Raw genomic sequence first — 21,167 nt, forward strand, 5'->3', positions numbered from 1 at the left:
AGAAGTCATGTTGTGCTCCAGAGTTTTCGAAATCTCAGGTGTGGAAGGAACAGCAATTCACAGACGCCCCAAGATAATAACCAAGAGATGCTGTAAAATAATCACCAACAGATATTTCAGACTTCCTCAGATTGATAGCAACGTAGCAGAATGGATTTCATCCCAATCTATTTTTGACATATATATATATTTTAGCCAAAACATTTACCTTTCCTCCATCGTCTCACACATGATGTGAATGGACCTAATTGCTGTCTTCCAGATTAATATACATATACTATTTATTCTTCAGGTGGTATTCCTTTAAATGCCAGTGCAAGCCTTCAATTCATATGTTAAATCAATGTTCCCTTGGATCAATTTTTCAGTTCTGATGACTTCATAGCAGTAGTGGGTTCTAAAATCTTTTACGACTGTTTCGTGTGCACGCATGCGCAGAAGCGTTCCAAGTGGGTGGGCGGAGCTTCCTCCACTGGCTCTACCAGTTCTTACAACCAATCGGAATGGGGAACAACCCATTGCTGCTTCATGGACACCTCCTGTTGTGGTTGGCAGAACACCTCCTGGTTGTTTTCTTGGCCACAGAAGAATGGAGTCATTAGCCTCTGTCTCCTTTCTATTTTATTTTATTTTATTTTTTCCTCTTTCCAAATTCCAGCATAGACTGCAACCACAATGTTTCCAAGCATCCAAGTACTATGCTACTGACCAAAGTTCACTTTGCTTCATTGCTTGAAATTTCTGAGAAATCCCCTTGCACAACATTAAAATACATGTATTTTATTGAGAGTCAGTTTGGTGTGGTGGTTAAGGCATCAGGACAGAAACTGTGAGACTGTGAGTTTTGGGTGATCTTGGACTAACCACTTTCTTTCAATCCTAGGAAGGAGGCAATGGTAAATCTCTTCTGAAAAACATTGCCAAGAAAACTGCAGGAATGTGTCCTGGCAGTCTGTGAGAATAAGACACACTGTATTTTTAAGAGTACAGTGATACCTCGTCTTACGAACTTAATTGGTTTTGGGATGAGGTTTGTAAGGTGAAAAGTTTGTAAGACGAAACAATGTTTCCCATAGGAATCAATGGAAAAGCGATGAATGCATGCAAGCCCAAAACTCACCCCTTTTGCCAGCCAAAGTGCCCATTTTTGCACTGCTGGGATTCCCCTGAGGCTCCCCTCCATGGGAAACCGCACCTCCGGACTTCCGTGTTTTTGTGATGCTGCAGGGGAATCCCACCAGGGGAATCCCAGCTGCACAAGAACGGGCGCTTCACTGGCAACGGAAGTCTGGAGGTGGGGTTTCCCAGCGAGGGGAGCCTCAGCGAAATTGCAGCATTGCAAAAACATGGAAGTCCTCGAAACCCCACCTCCGGACATCCGTGTTTTTGCGATGCTGTGATTTCACTGAGGTTCCCCTCGCTGGGAAACCCCACCTTTGGACTTCCGTTGCCAGTGAAGTGCTCATTTTTGCGCTGCTGGGATTCCCCTGCAACATCGCAAAAACACGGAAGTCCAGAGGTGGTGTTTCCCATGGAGGGGAGCCTCAGGGGAATCCCAGCAGTGCAAAAACGGGCGCTTCGCTGGCAACAGAAGTCCCAGTGGCGGTGGCTTGGGTTTGTAAGGTGAAAATAGTTTGGAAGAAGAGGCAAAAATATCTTAAACCCCGGGTTTGTATCTCGAAAAGTTTGTATAACGAGGGGTTTGTAAGATGAGGTATCACTGTATAACTTTGTCCCCCCTAAAAGAGGCTGAAAAATTGGAGGCATCTTATACTCCAAATGTAGCTTTTTTTCAAAGCTTTTTTCCCCAGCCCTAACAAGGTGCTGATGGTTGTCCCAGTTTGCAGGATTTTCTTCCTTGCTACTCTCTGTGAAGAATTTTTTCCAGCCCTGAAACTTTGCAGGCTTGTTTTCATTGCTACTCCCACTGAAGAAGTTTTTCCCCCCAGCCCTAACCAAGGGATAAAATAATGTGCTGAAGCTGACCAGACTAAGGATGCTAGCCAGATGACCCCCACTTATTTTCCTCCCCCAAAACTAAAGTGCATATTATATTCTGGTGTGTCTTATACTCTGAAAAGTGCAATAATTGAATAAAAAGGGGCAAAAAATAATTCATTAGGAAAGGTTGGGGAAAGCTGTATAAAGCAACTGCAAATCTTCATATGATAATTCTTGATACAAAAAAAATGAATTAGTTTTTGGACTGAATAAACTTAAAAGTGTGCATAAGACAGAAAAAGATGAACTTTATCTACTTGTTAAAAATAAGACTAGGACTCAACAAATCCACGCTTTTGAACTGCCTCTGGATGGCAAAACAATGGCTCATTGTACAAGTAGTCCTCACTTAGCAACTGGGTGCAGTTACAATGGTCTCAGAAAGGATGGTTTAGGGCCCATATATGATTTAGGGCCCATATCAAAAGCAACATCAAAAGCAAGATCAAAAGCAACATGAGAAAATATTATTTTACTGAAAGAATAGTAGATCCTTGGAACAAACTTCCAGCAGACGTGGTTGGTAAATCCACAGTAACTGAATTTAAACATGCCTGGGATAAACATATATCCATCCTAAGATAAAATACAGGAAATAGCATAAGGGCAGACTAGATGGACGATGAGGTCTTTTTCTGCCGTCAGTCTTCTATGTTTCTATATAGCACTTCTGGCCATTGTAAAACAATGTGCCCCCCCCACCTGGTCATGTGACAATGGAGTCACATGACCAGGTGGCTTTTCTGGCAGAAAACAATGAAAAATTCCCATCGGATATCCTCAATTTGCTTATCGTCCATGTGGTTCACTTAATCACCACATCACTCATTTAATAACTTCAGTCTCTCGCTTTACAACCCACATAAAACAGTTGTAAAAATGGACTGTTAATCCATGCTTACCTATTTAATGACCACTTGGCTTGCAACCAAGCTTTTGGGCCCAATTGCAGCTGTTAAGTGAAGATTACCTTTATCCCTGCACCAAGACCTAGATCTTCAATTTTTTCTTCTTCTTCCATTCAATGGTGTCTAATTCGTCAAGACTGCTGAGCATGCAGTAACATGATTGGTTCTTTTTACTTTTCCCCATTGATAACATATCCCAGAAGTAGTTCTGGGCCATCAGCTGTGATCTGCCAATCAGAACACCTAAGGGTAGAACAAGAAGCAATGGGTGGAAACTAAACAAGAATAGAAGTAACTTAGAACTAAGGAGAAAATTCCTGACAGTTAGAACAATTAATCAGTGGAACAGCTTGCCTCCAGAAGTGTGAATGCTCCAACACTGGAAGTTTTTAAGAAAATGTCTGAAGTAATGTAGGGTTTCCTGCCTAAACAGGGGGTTGGACTAGAAGACCTCCAAGGTCCCTTCCAACTCTGTTGTTGTTGAATTACAGTACATGCTGGGCTAAGATTCTGAAAACAGCTTTAGAAATATCCATGTTGAGAGAGAGAAAGATGGTAGTCTATTGCCTTGCTAGAATCATGCACCATTTTCACTTTGCTTCCGTTAAGATATTTCTAAAATAGAAACATGTTTCCTTACAATTACACACTGGCAAATTCCCATTTTGCACTCAGCTGGAGTATGAGGGGGGGGGGGGAATGTTGCATTTTATTTTTCTCCAAGTAAATCACAGCATCCTGGTTGTTCTTAGATAAATGACACATCTGAAATCTAGCCTTGACCATTTGGACCCTTAACTATGTAACTTGTATAATTGTAAATAAATAGATATTAGAAAAATGCACAACTCTCTGGTCACTTTCTTCCCACAGCAAAATCGACTCCATCAAAAATAGCAATAGCACTTCGACCTAAATACCGCTTTACAGAACTTTACAAACCTCTCTACTCAGTTTACAAAATCAGCATGTTGCCCCCAACAATCTGTGTCCTCTTTTTACCCACCTTGGAAGGCTGGGAAGGTGAGTCAACCTTGAGCTGGTCAGGATTAAATTACTGGCTGTCAACAGAATTAGCCTGCCGTACTGCAATCTAACCACTGTGCCATTACGGCTCTTCCTATTATTGTAAATAAATATTAGAAAAATATACAACCAGTAAAGGGACACAAAAATTTTTGCTATCACACTGTGGGCGTAACTTATTTTGTGGGAGTGGTTTGATGGTCATGTGACTGGGTGGGAGTGGCTTGTCAACCATGTGACTGGGTAGGAGGGGTTTGCTGGCCATGTGACCAGTGGCTTGACAATCATGTGACCAGGGGTGGCTTAAAGGTCATGCGACTGGCTTAAAAGTGGCAAATTTGATATCACTGACGTCAAGGATTTGCGTTAGGGTGCCAGGCCTCTCCTCACCCCAAAGAGATAAAATATATTTTCTATTACTGAACATCCAAAATATGCCATTTAATCCTATATGTATAGATGCTGTATGTGTACATACATATTATACACAGGCACTCAAAACTATAATAGTCTTCGGAGAGGGATGGCATATAAATCCTGTTAATTAATTAATCAATCAATCAATCAATTAATCAATTAATTAATCAAACAGACAGAGACAAATAAATAAATAAATGTAAGTTCCATTTTTGTTAACCCTTGTTGTGGTTAGCTCTGGCTCAGCTCCTGCCCCAAGGAATGTGCAGGTGGATATGGGGGAGACATCCACATGCCTCAGGCCTGTTTTGCTCCCGATGGAATCTGCCGATGAAGCCTCCTCTGACCAAGGCAGCATGAGTGACAGGGAAGAGGGGAGTTTGGCAGACAGCCCAGGAGGAGATCAATCATCTGTATCATCTTTGGATTCTGAACAAGAATTAATGACACATCCACACATGCGTAGACTGATGCATAGGAGACAACTAAAGGATTATTACAAGAAAAATGAGGCCATCTGTGTTTGGGTGGGGCTCCAGTAATTAGGGCTGCTGCTATAAATAGCAGCATGTGGGTTTGGCCGTTGTGGAAGAATATCTGATCGGAGTTCATCAGGAAACTTGTGTTGCTGGACTTTGTTGCTTCTTCATGCCTTTGAAACCAAAGCAGAGCAACATGTGTATGTGTATGTCTCACTTCATTGGAAGAATAAGGGGTGTGAATTTTCTTCACAGCTGCTAGCTAAGTACTTAATGACTGTTTAAGGGAAATTGTACAGACTACCCGGTTGTTTTGGAAGAATGCTGTTTGCAAAACAAAAAGAGTGCTTTGTTTATTTTGAATTTTGTGATAAAGAACATAGTTTTGAATTTTCAAACATGTGTGTGTCTGAAATTTGTACCCTTGAATTTTCGGGAGGCTCCTATCAGAGAGCCCGGCAGAACACCCCCATAGCATCCCCCCCCCTCGTGGGCAGCAGCCTATGACTGCATACATCACTCAGGTTACTTCCATCCCATGGCAAAACTGATCATCAAAAATAGCAACAACAACTAGATTTATATATCGCTTCTCAGTGCTTTACAGCACTCTCTGGGTTGTTTATAATGTCAGCATATAGTGCCCCCAACAATCTGGGTGCTCATTGTACCAACCTCGGAAGGATAGAAGGCTGAGTCAACCCTGAGCCCATCAGGATCGAACTCCAGGCTGTGGGCAGAGCTTCCATTCTAACCACTACACTAGAAGGCTCCCTGAATATATTTTTATTTCAGGGATGGGCAACCAGTACTAGACTGGGGTTTCAAAAATGGAGCCATGAGCACCCACTATGATGCTTATGTAAGTAGGGCCTCAAGCACCTGTGATGACATACAAGTTGGACCGCAACCACCTGTGATGGGGCTGCAATTGTCTGTGACAACACTCACAGGAGTGTGGCTGAAACTGCCTGTGATGACATTTGCCCAAATGGGGCCCTGCATGCCTGACAGGGGTGGATTCCTCCCACTTTAGATCAGTTCGCCCGAGCCGCTAGCGACTAGTGTTGGGCGAACCGAACCTGCAAAGTTCGGGCTCGTGCCGAACTTTGCAGTGTTTGGCATGCTGAACCCGAACCCGAACTTTAAAAAAAGTTCAGGTAAAGTTTGGGTTCGGCTGAACACCGCAAAACGGCGCCACCCAGCAAGAGAGAGGGGAATCCCATCGTGGGATTCCCACCTCCTTTTGCTTGTGGAGCTGCAAGCAAAAGGAGGTGGGGAATCCCACGAGGGGATTCTGGGGGCGGGGCTTTGACATCACGGAGACTACTTCCTGGCTGGACGAAACGAGGAGGAAGGAGTCTCCGTGACGTCAAAGCCCCGCCCCCGGAATCCCTTTGTGGGATTCCCCACCTCCTTTTGCTTGCAGAAGTGCTGCGTCATCCTTTTCTGTAAAAATAAAAGGAAGCAAAAGGAGGTGGGGAATTCCCCACCTTATTGTTTATTTTTACAGAAAAAGACGCCGCAGCGGCTTGCTGCAAGCAAAAGTTCTGGTTCGGGTTCAGCGAACTCCCCTGAATTTCACGGCAAAGTTCGGGTGAGTTCGCTGAACCCGAACTTTGTTGGGTTCGCCCAACACTACTAGCGACCAGTTGGTGATGTCACAATGATGTCACCAAACAGGATTGTTTGATGCCAATCCATGGGGGCCATTTTTTGTGTGGGCATCCACAAGGTTGGGGAAATCTGCCCTCAATTATCCAAAAATTGAACAACTTTTTAGAGAAATGATGAGGGATGAAAAATAAGCTAATGCAGTTCATACATATAGTTTTTGATGATGCACACATGAAGTACCATGAAGGGAACATATTTGATGACCAGAAGATGTTCTTTTCGTATCTCCTTTCCTCTCCTCCCTTCCCCTTCCCTCCCTTCCCTTCCTTTCCTCCTCTCTCTCTCTCCTTTCCCCTCCTCTCCTCTCCTCCCTTGATCTGGATGTAGAAGTAAATAGTGAGGTAGCAAAGTTTGCAGAGGACACTAAATTGTTCTGGGTAGTGAAAAGTGAAACTGATTGTCAGGAACTCCAGAAAGATCTCTCAAAATTGAGAGAGTGGGCAACAAAGTCTATGGAGTCTACGGAGAGGGGCGGCATACAAATCTAATAAATAATAATAATAATAATAAAGTGGCAAATGCATTTAACCTAATCAAGTGCAAAGTTATGCATACTGTGGCAAAGAACCCCAATTATACCTACCAACTGAAGGCGACCAAGCATTCTGAGACAACCCAAGAAAGGGATCTTGGGGTTTTGGTGGACAGCTCAATGAAGATGTCAACCCAGTGTGCGGCAGCAGTTTTAAAAAAGCAAATTCCATGCTTGGCATGATTAGGAAGGGAACTGAAAATAGCTCAGCAAGTGTTGTATTGCCTCTGTACAAATAGGTGGTGACTGAGAAAGGTGCAAAAAAGGGGCAACAAGAATGATCAAGGAAATGGAGCCCCTCCCTTATGAAACCAGATTAGTCTCTTCCGCCTTGAAAGACGGTGTTTAAGAGGTGACTTGATCGAAGTGTATAAAATCATGCATGGGATAGAAAAGGTGGATAGAGAAAATTTATTTTCTCTATCACACAATACTAGGAAGAGGGGGTACTCCCTAAAGTTCGTAGGTAAGAAAGTGAGGACAAATAAAAGGAAATATTTCTTCACCCAGAGGGTCGTTGGTTTATGGAATTCACTTCCAGAATAGCTGTCAGCCTGGATAGTTTCAAGGCAGGATTAGAGAGATTCATGGAAGCCAATTGTATCAGTGGTTATTGAAACGGATGTCCATGTGCCACCTCTATGTTGGTTGAGGCAGGCAGGATTCCCTTGGGCACCATTTGTTAGGGGTCTGGGGAAAGGGAGGGTTTTGCCCTTTCTTTCTGCTCAAGATCCCCATGGACAATTGGTGGGTCACTGTGTGACACAGAATGCTGGACTCAATGGGCTTTGGCCTGATTCAGCATGGCTCTTCTTATGTTCTTATGTTCAAGAGGAGAGGAGAGGATGAGAGGAGATCAGAGGAGAGGAGAGGAGAGAAAGGGGAGGGAGAGGAGGACCTTTGGTCACTTTTTTTCTGTGAACACACTGGCACACATTAAAAATGAAATTCTGATTCCCTGTCACAAAAGACAATAAATATCCATACCTGTTATTAAATACTTTTTTGGCAATGTCAAAATAAAAGCAATCTTAAAACGCGAAGGGACCACTGTCTGCTGCCAGGAAAGATTAAAAATATCTGTAAGAACATAAGCCAATTCAACCACATGCTCCCTAAGGACGCACTCAGGAATATTATCCAGGCCTGCAACTTTCCAAATATTAACTTTCCACAGTGTCCTCCAGACTGGGGTAACATCAAAACTAAGACTTTTTCATCAGGATGGGGCATAGATTTCCCTGCAAGAGTACTATTTGATCTCTCAAATCTTCCCCCCAACAATACACGAGCACATAATAGATACAATCTTAATGTAAACCACTGCAAACTCGACTGCAGAAAATACCACTTCAGCAACAGAGTGATCAATGCCTGGAATCCTGTACCTGATTCTGTGGTTTCTTCCCCAAATCCCAAAAACAACAACAACAACAACAACAACAATAATAATAATATTTTATTGGATTTGTATGCCGCCCCTCTCCGTAGACTCGGGGCGGCTAACAACAATGATAAAAACAGCATGTAACAATCCAATTAATAAAACAACTAAAACCCTTATTATAAAACCAAAGATACACACAGACATACCATGCATAACTTGTAATGGCCTAGGGGGAAGGAATATCTCAACTCCCCCATGCCTGGCGGTATAAATGAGTCTTGAGTAGTTTACGAAAGACAGGGAGGGTGGGGGCAATTCTGATCTCTGGGGGGAGTTGGTTCCAGAGGGCCGGGGCCGCCACAGAGAAGGCTCTTCCCCTGGGGCCCGCCAAACAACATTGTTCAGTCAACGGGACCCGGAGAAGGCCAACTCTGTGGGACTTTATCGGTCGATGGGATTCATGTGGTAGCAGGCGGTTCCGGAGGTAGTCTGGTCCAAAGCCATGTAGGGCTTTAAAGGTCATGACCAACACTTTGAATTGTGACCGTTAACCTTAGACTTAGACTGAATTGTTAACCTTAGACTTTCTACTGTCAACCTCATCCCATTTCTAAGAGATCTGTAGGGGGCGTGCATAAGCACACCATTGTGCCTACCCTCCCTCTTACGGTCCTATTGTCCTCTTTTATCTGTATTTACTTGCTTGCAAACTCTTTCATTGTTACTCTCTCAGAATAATTTTTTTTTAAACCCTTAACCAGGGGATAAAATAATGTGTAGAAGCTGACCAGACTAAGGATGCTAGCCAGATGAATAACTGGTAGGGAGAATTTCTGTTCTGTTCTGTTCGTTCTGCCTGTTCTGTCTGTTCTGTCCCGTCCTGTTCTGTTCCGGTCTGGTCTATTCTATCCCAACCTTACAGCAGGACAACTTTTGGGGCTATTGAAAAAAAAATCTTCAAAACAATTGGAGCCTGGTGTTCCAAGCTATGCCAAGTTAGCATTACATATCTCCCACAAAGCAGCACAAAAGTACTGTAATTCTTGGGAATCTCAAGGAAATTAATTAATGTTCACCTTAGAGCAAATAGGTTGTCAGCAGCTATTTTGGCCTCTCGCCACCAAGTGATTCTCTTAACTCTTCTTTCTCTGAAGGTCACCTCATCCTTCTTTCTTCCGGGAAGATGCATCAGAACTGGCAACACACAGCTTTGGATGAAAAATGACAGTCCTGAAAAGAGATAATTAGGGACTAATTGTTATTTTATAGGAGGAGCAGGAAACAAAAGATGATTGGGGACTAATCGTTGTTTTATAGGAGCTGCAGTTATAAAACATTTGTGCATTTCTTGCAAATGTGAAGGTAAATTGATGATTTTGTGGCAGCATTCAGATGCCTTGTATTTATTTATTTATTTGTTTATTTGTTTGTTTGTTTGTTTGTTTGTTTACTTATTTACTTATTTACTTACTTACTTACTTACTTACTTACTTACTTACTTACTTACTTACTTACTTACTTACTTACTTACTTACTTACTTATTTTGTCCAATACACAATGAGGGTTTTAGTGGGTATATATAGTATCTATATACACATAGTAAAATACATGATGAAGGTTGTAGAGTAGATACTCATAGTAAAATATATCTATGAAAGAATAGAAAAGAAGGTATAGTAATAGAACATATCAATGAAAGAATAGAAGAAGAGATATAGGAATAGAAGAAAGGTATAGGAGATATAGGAGAGCAATAGGACAGGGGGACGGAAGGCACTCTAGTGCACTTGTACTCGCCCCTTACTGACCTCTTAGGAATCTGGATAGGTCAACCGTAATTCTCACCATCTCCAGCCAGTAGAAATAGTTTGTGCTAGATGGCAAGGTAGCTGCTGTGGCCCAGTAGTTGGAAAATGCCAGGCCTGAGGCTGTTCTAGCTCCGACAAATGTGAAGAGAAGTCACTTTGTATATGCTCAATGGATCAATAATGGGTGCTTAATGCTGGTTGTGTTCTCTCACCGTCTAGACATGCTGTCTTTTAATATTTTTTAGATAAATCACATCTATGTTTGTCATGATTGGTTACATGATTAGAAACTTCTCACCACAAAGCAAATTTTCAGTTCATTGTTTAGAATGTCTTTTCATCTGAAATCTATCCAAATATATTATATCTGCTCACTAGTCCCCCACACTTTTAAGAAATATAGTTTCTATTGAATGGCAATTACTGATTCCTTGTCTTTGTATCCTTCCTTCCTTCCTTCCTTCCCTCTTTCCTTCGTTCCTTCCTTCCTTCTTTCGCAAGTTACTTAAGACCCACCTGTATCGCCAGGCATGGGGGAACTGAGACACCTCCCCCAGGCTCTTACATTTTATGTATGGTGTGTGTGTGTTGTATGGTATTTAAATGATGGGGTTTTTTAGCTGTTTTTTAATATTAGATTTGTTTCTATTGTAACATTGGTATTATTGTTGTTGTGAGCCTCCCCGAGTCTTCGGACAGGGCCGGCATACAAATCTAATATATTATTATTATTATTATTATTATTATTATTATTATTATTATTATTATTATTATTATTATTTCCCTCCCTTTCTCCCTCATCACTTGCTCCAATCAAAAAAATGTTCAACATTAACAAAAAGGAAACCCCCCCCCCCCACAAAATTGGCAAATTACCTTTGGAACTGCCTGCTACCGCAAGAATCCCAGCAACTGATAAGGTCCCACAGAGTTGGCCTTCTCCGGGACCCGTCGACTAAACAATGTTGTTTGGCGGGCCCAAGGGGAAGAGCCTTCTCTGTGGTGGCCCCGGCCCTCTGGAACCAACTCTCCCCAGAGATTAGAATTGTCCCCACCCTCCCTGTCTTTGGTAAACTACTCAAGATCCATTTATACCGCCAGGCATGCGGGAGTTGAGATATTCCTTCCCCCTAGGCCATTACAAGTTATGCATGGTATGTTTGTGTGTATGTTTGATTTTTATAAATAAGGGTTTTTAGCTGTTTTATTATTGGATTGTCACATGCTGTTTTTATCATTGTTGTTAGCCACCCCGAGTCTATGGAGAGGGGGGGGGGGCATACAAATCCAATAAATTATTATTATTATTATTAAATTAAAACACTATAAAACAAATCCCATAATCACAACAAGCCCAAGATATATTGTTAATATATCACTCCTTTCGCAAATGAACATCTCTAAATCATTTACAAAAGAAAATTTATCTAGAAATCATAATCTAACCCATCAGGAGGGAGATAGCTAATGCAATGTGTAGGCTTCTCATTTTCCAAGACCCACCCCCACTCCATACACACAATTTTGCACATGATATGACTGAGGGCCACACCTACTATTCCAAACAAGGTATTATAGCTTCAGGATGACATTTGTGAATTCGAAATGAGCTACCTTTCAAGTCTTTCAGAAGCTATAAAAGGGAGATGGATGTTCTCAGCGCATTAGACATTCAACTCTAAGCCACAATGGTTAGAATTCAAAGACACTTCCTGGTTGCATTATGGATTATGCTGGCTCTGAGTGTGCATGTGAGGACACAAGGTAGGATTTTCATATTTCATGAATCCATTATTTCTAGATTGTATTAATAGTAATTAATAGTAAATGGCATGGGTCACTTGAAATTTGGGATCATTGGTAGACAGTAATGGGTTCCAGGCACTGAAGGGCTACCAAAATGTTTACTACCACACTGTGGGTGTGGCTCATGCCTTTTCTTTCAACATCTTTCAGTGCAAATTGGGTGCTCTGGGGTGGAGCTCTATTTATTTATTCATTCATTCATTCATTCATTCATTTGTTTATTTATTTTGATACCATCGACCATGGTATCCTTCTGCACCGGCTGGAGGGGTTGGGAGTAGGAGGCACTGTTCTCCTACCTCTCCAGTCGGTCGCAGTCGGTGTTAGTGGGGGGTCAGAGGTCGACCTCTAGGTCTCTCCCTTGTGGGGTGCCTCAGGGGTCTGTCCTCTCCCCCCTGCTATTTAATATCTACATGAAACCGCTGGGTGAGATCATCCAAGGGCATGGGGTGAGGTATCATCAGTATGCCGATGATACCCAGTTATACATCTCCACCACATGTCCAGTCAACAAAGCAGTGGAAGTGATGTGCCGGTGCCTGGAGGCTGTTGGGGTCTGGATGGGTGTCAACAAGCTCAAACTCAACCCAGACAAGACGGAGTGGCTGTGGGTTCTGCCTCCCAAGGACAATTCCATCTGTCCATCCATTACCCTGGGGGGGGGATTATTGACCCCCTCAGAGAGGGTGTGCAACTTGGGTGTCCTCCTCGATCCACAGCTAACATTGGAACACCATCTTTCGGCTGTGGCGAGGGGGGCGTTTGCCGAGGTTAGCCTGGTGCACCAGTTGCGGCCCTATTTGGACAGGGAGTCATTGCTCACAGTCGCTCATGCCCTCATCCCGTCGAGGTTCGATTACTGCAACGCTCTCTACATGGGGCTACCTTTGAAAAGTGTTCAGAAACTTCAGATTGTGCAGAATGCAGCCGCGAGAGCCATCGTGGGGCTTCCCAGATTCGCCCACGTTTCTACAACACTCTGTGGTCTGCACTGGCTGCGATCAGTTTCTGGTCACAATTCAAAGTGTTGGTTATGACCTTAAAACCCTACAGGGCATTGGACCAGAGTACCTCCGGAACCGCCTGCTACCACACGAATCCCAGCGACCGATAAGGTCCCACAGAGTTGGCCTTCTCTGGGTCCCGTCGACTAAACAATGTCGTTTGGCGGGCCCCAGGAGAAGAGCCTTCTCTATGGCGGCCCCAGCCCTCTGGAATCAACTCCCCCCAGAGAAGAGAACTGCCCCCACCCTCCTTGTCTTTCATAAATTACTCAAGACCCACCTATATCGCCAGGCATGGGGGAACTGAGACACCTCCCACAGGCGTTTATATTTTATGTTTGGTATGTATGTGTTGTTTGGTTTTAAATGATGGGGTTTTATATGTTTTTTCTCTTTTAATATTAGATTTGTTCGACTGTAACATTGTTTTTTATTTATTTATTTGTTTATTTACTTACTTACTTACTTACTTACTTACTTACTTACTTACTTACTTACTTACTTACTTACTTATTTATTTGACATTACTCTATCCGGTGCTCCATTCTGGTAGGGATATCCGGGGTGTACATGCAGCTTCGAGTCCCCCATGTGCACCCCCGCACCCTGCGTGAGATTTGGCTTCTGCTCATGTGTAGCAAATGAAATCTTAAATGAGGACGCTTGCGCGAGCGAGATTTGGACAATTTTTGCCGACTTTTTGCTTTTGCGCACACGCGGAAGCAAAAATGTTGGCGAAAATCACTGAAATCTGGCTCATGCGCATTTTTACGTGAGATTTCAGTTGCTGTACATGTGCAGGAGCCAAATCTTGTGCCGCTGGCATGTGTGTGCCCGCCGGATGTGCCCTTGATGGTCTCAGAGGGTGCACCAGTAGCGTCAAAGACAAGCGGCCCTTCACTGTTCATAGATCAATTTTGGATGGGATGATGCCTCAGCTATTATCATCATCATCATCATCATCATCATCATCATCATCATTTATTAGATTTGTATGCCGCCCCTCTCCGAAGACTCGGGGCGGCTCATAACAACAAAACAGTACAAATCCAATAAATAAAACAATTTTAAACCCTTGATATAAAAAACAATCATACATCTCATATAAACCATACATAAAATGAAAACAGCCCAAGGGAATCAATTTCCCCATGCCTGATGACAGAGATGGGTTTTAAGGAGTTTACGAAAGGCAAAGAGGGTGGGGGCAATCCTAATCTCCAGGGGGAGTTGATTCCAGAGGGTCGGGGCCGCCACAGAGAAGGCTCTTCCCCTGGGTCCCTCCAGACGACATTGTTTCATCGACAGGACCCGGAGAAGGCCAACTCTGTGTGACCTCACCGGTCCCTGGGATTCGTGCGGCAGAAGACGGTCCGGAAGATATTCTGGCTAGCATCTCCTGCAGGGGTCTCAAACTCAATTTACCCAGGGGCCGCTGGAGGTAGAGTCTGGGTGAGGCTGGGCCGCATCAGGTTTTCCACAAGAAAAGCTCTTACAAAAACATTCCAATTTTATCAAATGTCTTTATTTTTTCATCTGTTCCCTCTAATTTTTTTTTTGGTGTGGGTGGAAAAGTATAGTGTATGAGCGGCAGTCCCTTTGGACTGGGCGGCATAGAAGTATAAATAAATAGATAAATAGATAGATAAATAAATAGATAAATAAATAAGAAAAAAATTCCCTTCTTTTTTATTAAAAGAAATTAATAATAAAACAAAACCAAAATCTATTACTATTATTACTATCTTCTCTTTTTCCATCCCTGTCTCCTCCCCCCTTGTGTGTGTGTGTGTGTGTGTGTGTGAACTCTTGAACCATTTCCAATAATAGGTGAGCTATTGGAAATGGTTCAAGAGTTCACACACACACACACACAAACACACACAAACGGCTGGGGTTTTTTTTCTGTGTTATTATTTGGGTGCTTTTTACCATATGCTTTAAATCAAGAGTCATTTCTCTCTCTTTCTTTCTCTTTCTCTCTCCCGCTCTTGCTCTCTCTCTCTTTTTCTCACTTTCTCTCTCCCTCTCTTTCTATCTCTCTCCCCCTCTTGTTCTCTTTCTATTGCTTTCTTTCTCTCTCACTCTTTCTTTCTATCTCTTGCTTTCTTTCTCTTCTCTCTCTTGCTTTCTCTCTCCCCCCTTTCTCTCTCTCTCTCTTTCTCAGTTACTTTCTCTCTCCCTCTCTCTCTGTCAGCGCTTTCTCTGAGCGCTTCGGGAACGCCTGCCCTGCCTCTACTGCAGCCCCCTTGCTGAAAGGTCCGGGACGAAAGCGCTCCAAGCAGCGAAGGGGTTGTGAGAGGGGCATGGGGGGCATTCCCCAAGCATGCGGAGAAAGCCCTCTCTCGCAGCCCCCTGGCTGGCAGCGCAGAAATGGAGAAGAAGAAGCTGCAGCCACCATCACGAGAGAAGTCGCACCCCAAAGCAGGAGGCGGAGGAGAGGGGGCGGATCGGGCAGGCGGGGGAGCAGCGTCGAGAGGCCAGGGGCGCGAGGGGGCCGGAGGCACCATGGGGAGGCAGGGGCGGCCGCGGCTCCCTTCCCTTCTACTGCCGTCGCCTTCACACACACACACACCGTGGGCTGGCAGGGGGATGGGGAGCGCACGCCCGTGGAAAAGGGTGCGCGGGGGGGTATTTGGGGGGACGCGCCTGCGCACGCGCGCAGCTTACGGAGAACGCTGCCTAGGACTGCGTGATATAGCGGCGAATTATGTTTGCTCATTATTCAAAAAAAAGAGTATTAATTAGTTTTAGATAATGTTCGACTTCTTTTTATCGCTTTGTATCTATTTATATTGTATTTTTATTATTGTTCTAAGCCGCCCTGCCCTGAGTCTTGCGGGATTGGGCGACATAGTAGTTGAATAAATAAAATAATACTACCGCTACCGGATTCCATAACCTGGCCGAGCTGGATGCAACCAGGGTTGGGCTGCTGCCCGGATGGACGGAGAGAATGCAGTGGGGTAGCAAAAATGTAGCTCCCCCCCAGAGCACCCAATTTGCACTGAAAGATGTTGAAATAAAATGCAGGGTGCCAAGCCCACAGTGTGGTAGTAAAAATTTTGGTAGCCCTTCACTGGATGCAACCCACCCCTGATGATTTTATCTGGTTTGGGTGATGAAAGTTCTACAAGAGAACAATCAACTTCAAAGATCAGAAGCAACGTGAGAAAATATTATTTTACTGAAAGAGTAGTAGATCCTTGGAACAAACTTCCAGCAGACGCGGTTGGTAAATCCACAGTAACTGAATTTAAACATGCCTGAGATAAACATATACCCATGCTATGATAAAATATAGGAAATAGTATAAGGGCAGACTAGATGGACCATGAGGTCTTTTTCTGCCGTCAATCTTCTGTTTCTGTGTTTCTAAGAGCATCCCAGATCCCACAGGAAAAAAAGCAATAATTTGTGCATACTTTTCCCAACAAATAAAAATGCTGGATGTAACTTTTAAAGAAATTTGGTTTAAAATTATTATTATGTCAGTACAACACAGCAAACGAGATCACTATGCTGGATTTCATATTTCATCACCAGTCGGGCGTTTCCCCAGCACCTAGGACTGCGTGATGTAGCAGCGAATTATATTTGCCGATCCCAGTCAAGTGGCTTTTTGCAATTGACAGATGGAGATTTCGTCAATTCCGATGGTTTTCAAATGTCCGCTGAGGTCCTTTGGCACTGCGCCCAGCGTGCCAAGTACCACTGGGACCACTTTCACTGGCTTATGCCAGAGTCGTTGCAGCTCGATTTTTAGATCTTAATATTTCACTAATTTCTCTAGCTGCTTCTCCTCAATTCTGCTGTCCCCTGGGATTGCGATGTCGAAAGTCCATACTTTCTTTTTCTCCACAATCAGGATGTCTGGTGTGTTATTATTAAATTATTATTAATAAATTGTTATTAATAAATAATAATAATAATAATAATAATTATTATTATTATCATTATTATTACAAATAATATACAAGAACAGTTTTTCCCCCGAACGCCACAACTCTACTAACCAAATAATTCCCTCAACGCTGTCAACTTTACTAAGTCTGCACTTCTATTTCTATTATTTTTTTCTCATCATTCCTATCATCCTTTTCCTCCCACTTAGGACTGTATGACTGTAACTTGTTGCTTGTATCCTAAGATTCTTATTAATATTGATTGTTTCTTCATTGCTTATTTGACCCCTGTGACAATCATTAAATGTTGTACCACATGATTCTTGACAAATGTATCTTTTTCTTTTATGTACACTGAGAGCATATGCACCAAGACAAATTCCTTGTATGACCAATCACACTTGGCCAGTAAATTATTATTATTATTATTATTATTATTATTATTATTATTATTATTATCATTATTATCATTATTATCATTATTATCATTATTATCATTATTATCATTATTATCATTATTATCATTATTATCATTATTATTACTATTATCATCATCATAATTATCATTATTATCATCATTATTATCATCATTATCATTATCAACAACAACAGCAACAGAGTTGGAAAGGACCTTGGAGCAGTTTTGGGTTCTATCTGGACTGGGGGAGGGGGGAACACACGGTGCACCAGTAGCTGAAATGAGCTGTACACTGGGTAGTGGGTGCGCATCAGAGAGAGATTTAGCTTCCGCGCATGCTTGCTGCCCACCTCTGGAAATATGCCATGCGCCCGAAGCTGTGCACGCATCAGCACCAGTAGCAGCAGTAAGTTGGAACCTCTGTCTGCCTTGGAGGTCTTCTAGTCTAACCCCCTGCTTAGGCAGGAAACCCTACACCAGTGTATTCAATTTAGCAGGCTACTTTATGCAAATTACCCTGCTTCAATCCTTAAATATAATTTATTTCTTAATGTCAAGCATTTGAAACATTTGTCATTAACATTTGTGCTGCAATGATGTTCTGCAGAAACAAAACCACCCAAATTCACCACAAATGCATTTTATGAGATATGAACGGGATATGAGTCAATACGTGTAGATGGTGTCCTACCGGTGACTGAATGAAAAAGAACAAAACATTTTTCATTTATTCGGTTTAGCCACTAAATCACAGCCACGCCTGACAGTTTTGGAGCTGTGCTCCCCTTAAAAATAAGCTTAGGATATGATTAACGTAACTCATAAATCAATTTCCACCAGAAAAGGGAAGAAGATGCTTCACAATAAGAAACATAGAAACATAGAAATATAGAAGATTGGCGGCAGAAAAAGACTTCATGGTCCATCTAGTCTGCCCCTGTACTATTTCCTGTATTTTATCTTAGGATGTTTATCCCAGGCAGGTTTAAATTCAGTTACTGTGGATTTACCAACCATGTCATGCCTGACGACAGAGGTGGGTTTTGAGGAGTTTGCGTAAGGCAAGGAGGGTGGGGGCAATACTAATCTCCGGCGGGGAGTTGATTCCAGAGGGCCGGGATCACCACAGAGAAGGCTCTTCCCCTGGGTCCCGCCAGACGACATTGTTTCGTCGACAGGGCCCGGAGAAGGCAAATTCTGTGGGACCTAACCAGTTGCTGGGATTCTTGCGGCAGAAGGCAGAAGTATTGCAGGCTAATTCTGCCAGTTGCCAGCAGTTCGATCCCTGACCAGCTCAAGGTTGACTCAGCCTTCCATCCTTCCGAGGTGGGTAAAATGAGGATCCAGACTGTTGGGGGCAATAGACTGGCTCTGTAAACTGCTTAGAGAGGGCTGTAAAAACTCTGCGAAGCACTATATAAGTGCTATTGTTATTGCTATCTAAAGCACCAACAGGAAAAAAAGAGTCCACAGACAGGTTGTGGAAAGGAACAGGAACTCCTAACTTACGGGCTCCTTGACATTGACACGTCCAATGCAGGGATGGAGATGGGAAGTTGGGTCACTGCACTTTGCTAACTTTTGGCCCATTGTGACTCCAAACTGGCTTTGCAGGAAAAGGGAAGGGATTACTAAAACTGAGTAACAGCTGCCTCATTTGTGTCCTCCCATTTCTTTTTCTGAGGCCGAGAATAGAACAGTGGAGCACTACACACTATCTGTAGGAGGATTTACCAGAGGCTTAGTGCAGGTCCTGTTGTGCAGAAAACTCACTGAGAGATATATTTGGATGTGGGGTTCCCTTTTAACTAATAATGGATTGCATTTAACCTGTGCCTTGTGTGTACCAGAAAATCCCTTTGACATTTAAAAAGGGAGTTTTTTCTGCTTTTCTGTTGATAAAGACTTTTGGTTTTCCTTCTATCGTGTGGTGTGTGTCTTTTTGGACTAATCACCCTGTAATTACGGGTGATTGGGACACGCCAGTAGAACAGAAATGACACTTCCCCAAACCCTGAATCTCTTATCTGGTTGTTCCCAAAGGAGTGTAGTGTTCAGATATAAATAAGTTGCTACCAAAAGGAAAACTACTGTAATCAAAACCGGGCATATTCTGGTTTACTAGGTCTGACATAACGGTCAACTTTTAATGACTATATTGAAAGACTGTCACCAGGCATGGGGTAATTGATGTATCCCTTTTTGGCTAGTAAGATTTATGTGCGGTTATGATTGGGTAGTATTGACTGTTTTTAAATGATAGTGGGTTTTTAAGCTATAGTTTTTATTATTGGATTTGTACTGCATTGTTTATTGTTGTTGTGAACTGCCCCGAGTCTTCGGAGAGGGGAGGCATACAAATCTAATAAATTATTATTATTATTATTATTATTATTATTATTATTATTATTATTATTATTATTTATTGCTGTCTGTGATGAGCTGTCTCTAACTTTGAACTTCGTGTTTTCAACATTCAGGAGCCACAAGACCTTCCAATGTTTCAACAAGCCTCCTGACAACAATCTCTGGGACATCAACTCATGAACACTGGATAAGTGCACCTCGAAGAAACTCTTCTGAAACCACTTCAAGTACACTTCCTGAAGCCACAAGTACACATGGCTCTTTAACTAGTTTCCCACTCTCAACAGTAACCTCTGGGACACAATCTTCTAAATCTGTCTTAAGTGCACGTTCAGTGGCAACAGGAGCACCAGAAGGTTCAAGAAGTCTCCTAACATCTAGGACACCATCTTCTGAAATAACTTCAAATGGACCTCCAGGAGCCACAGGTAGACCCAATTCTACCTCAAATCTCCCAAGTGCAACCTATGGGACATCCTCTTCTGAAAACGTTTCAGGCTCACCTTTAAGCTCAACAGGACCTTCAGATAATTTGAGTACTCTACTATCAGCAATGCCTAGGACACCATCTTCTGAAACCTCAAGTACACCTTCTGAAGCCACAGGAACACCCGATTCTTCAACTAGTCTCCCAACTGCAACCTCTAGGACACCATCTTCTGAAACCACCACAAGCGCACCTCCTAAAGCTACAGCTAGACCGGCTTCTTCATCAAGTATCCCAAGTGCAACTTATGGTACACTGACTTCAGCTTCACCATCAGGATCAACAGAAGTGTCAAGGAGTTCGAATAGCTTGCTGACAGCAACATCTAAGACACCATCTTTGGAAACCATTTCACATGCAACTCCTGCAGCAAGAGCTACACTGGATTCTCCAACTAGTGTCCCAACTGCAACATCTGGGACACTATCTTCTGAAACCACCACAAGTGGAGTCACAGCTACACCAGATTCTTCATCAAGTGTCCCAAGTGCAACCCCTGGAATACTATCTTTGGAAACCACTATAAGTGCACATGTAGATGCTTCAGGAATACCGGATGCTTCCTCCATAGTTTCAACAGTAACACTGTTCAGTGGTTTTGAAACCACTGCACTTGCACCTCATGGAACCATAGGTAGCCATGATTCTTTAACTAGTTTACCAAAAGTAACAACTTGGACACCATCTTCTGAAATCACATCCAGTGCGCCTCCAGTTGCCTCATTAGATACTTCAACAGATGTCTCAACAGTAATATCTGGGACACCACCTTTTGAAACCACCTCAAGTGCAACTCCTGAAGCCACAGCTATACCAGATACTTCATCAAGTATTCCAAGTGTAACCTCTGGAATGCTCTCTTTTGAAGCCACTTCAGTTTCACCTTCAGGATCAACAGGAGCACCAAGGAGATCAAGTACCCTGCTGACAGCAAAATCTAGGAC

The sequence above is a fragment of the Erythrolamprus reginae genome, chromosome 2 (assembly GCF_031021105.1).
Source record: "Erythrolamprus reginae isolate rEryReg1 chromosome 2, rEryReg1.hap1, whole genome shotgun sequence".
Taxonomy (NCBI): domain Eukaryota; kingdom Metazoa; phylum Chordata; class Lepidosauria; order Squamata; family Dipsadidae; genus Erythrolamprus; species Erythrolamprus reginae.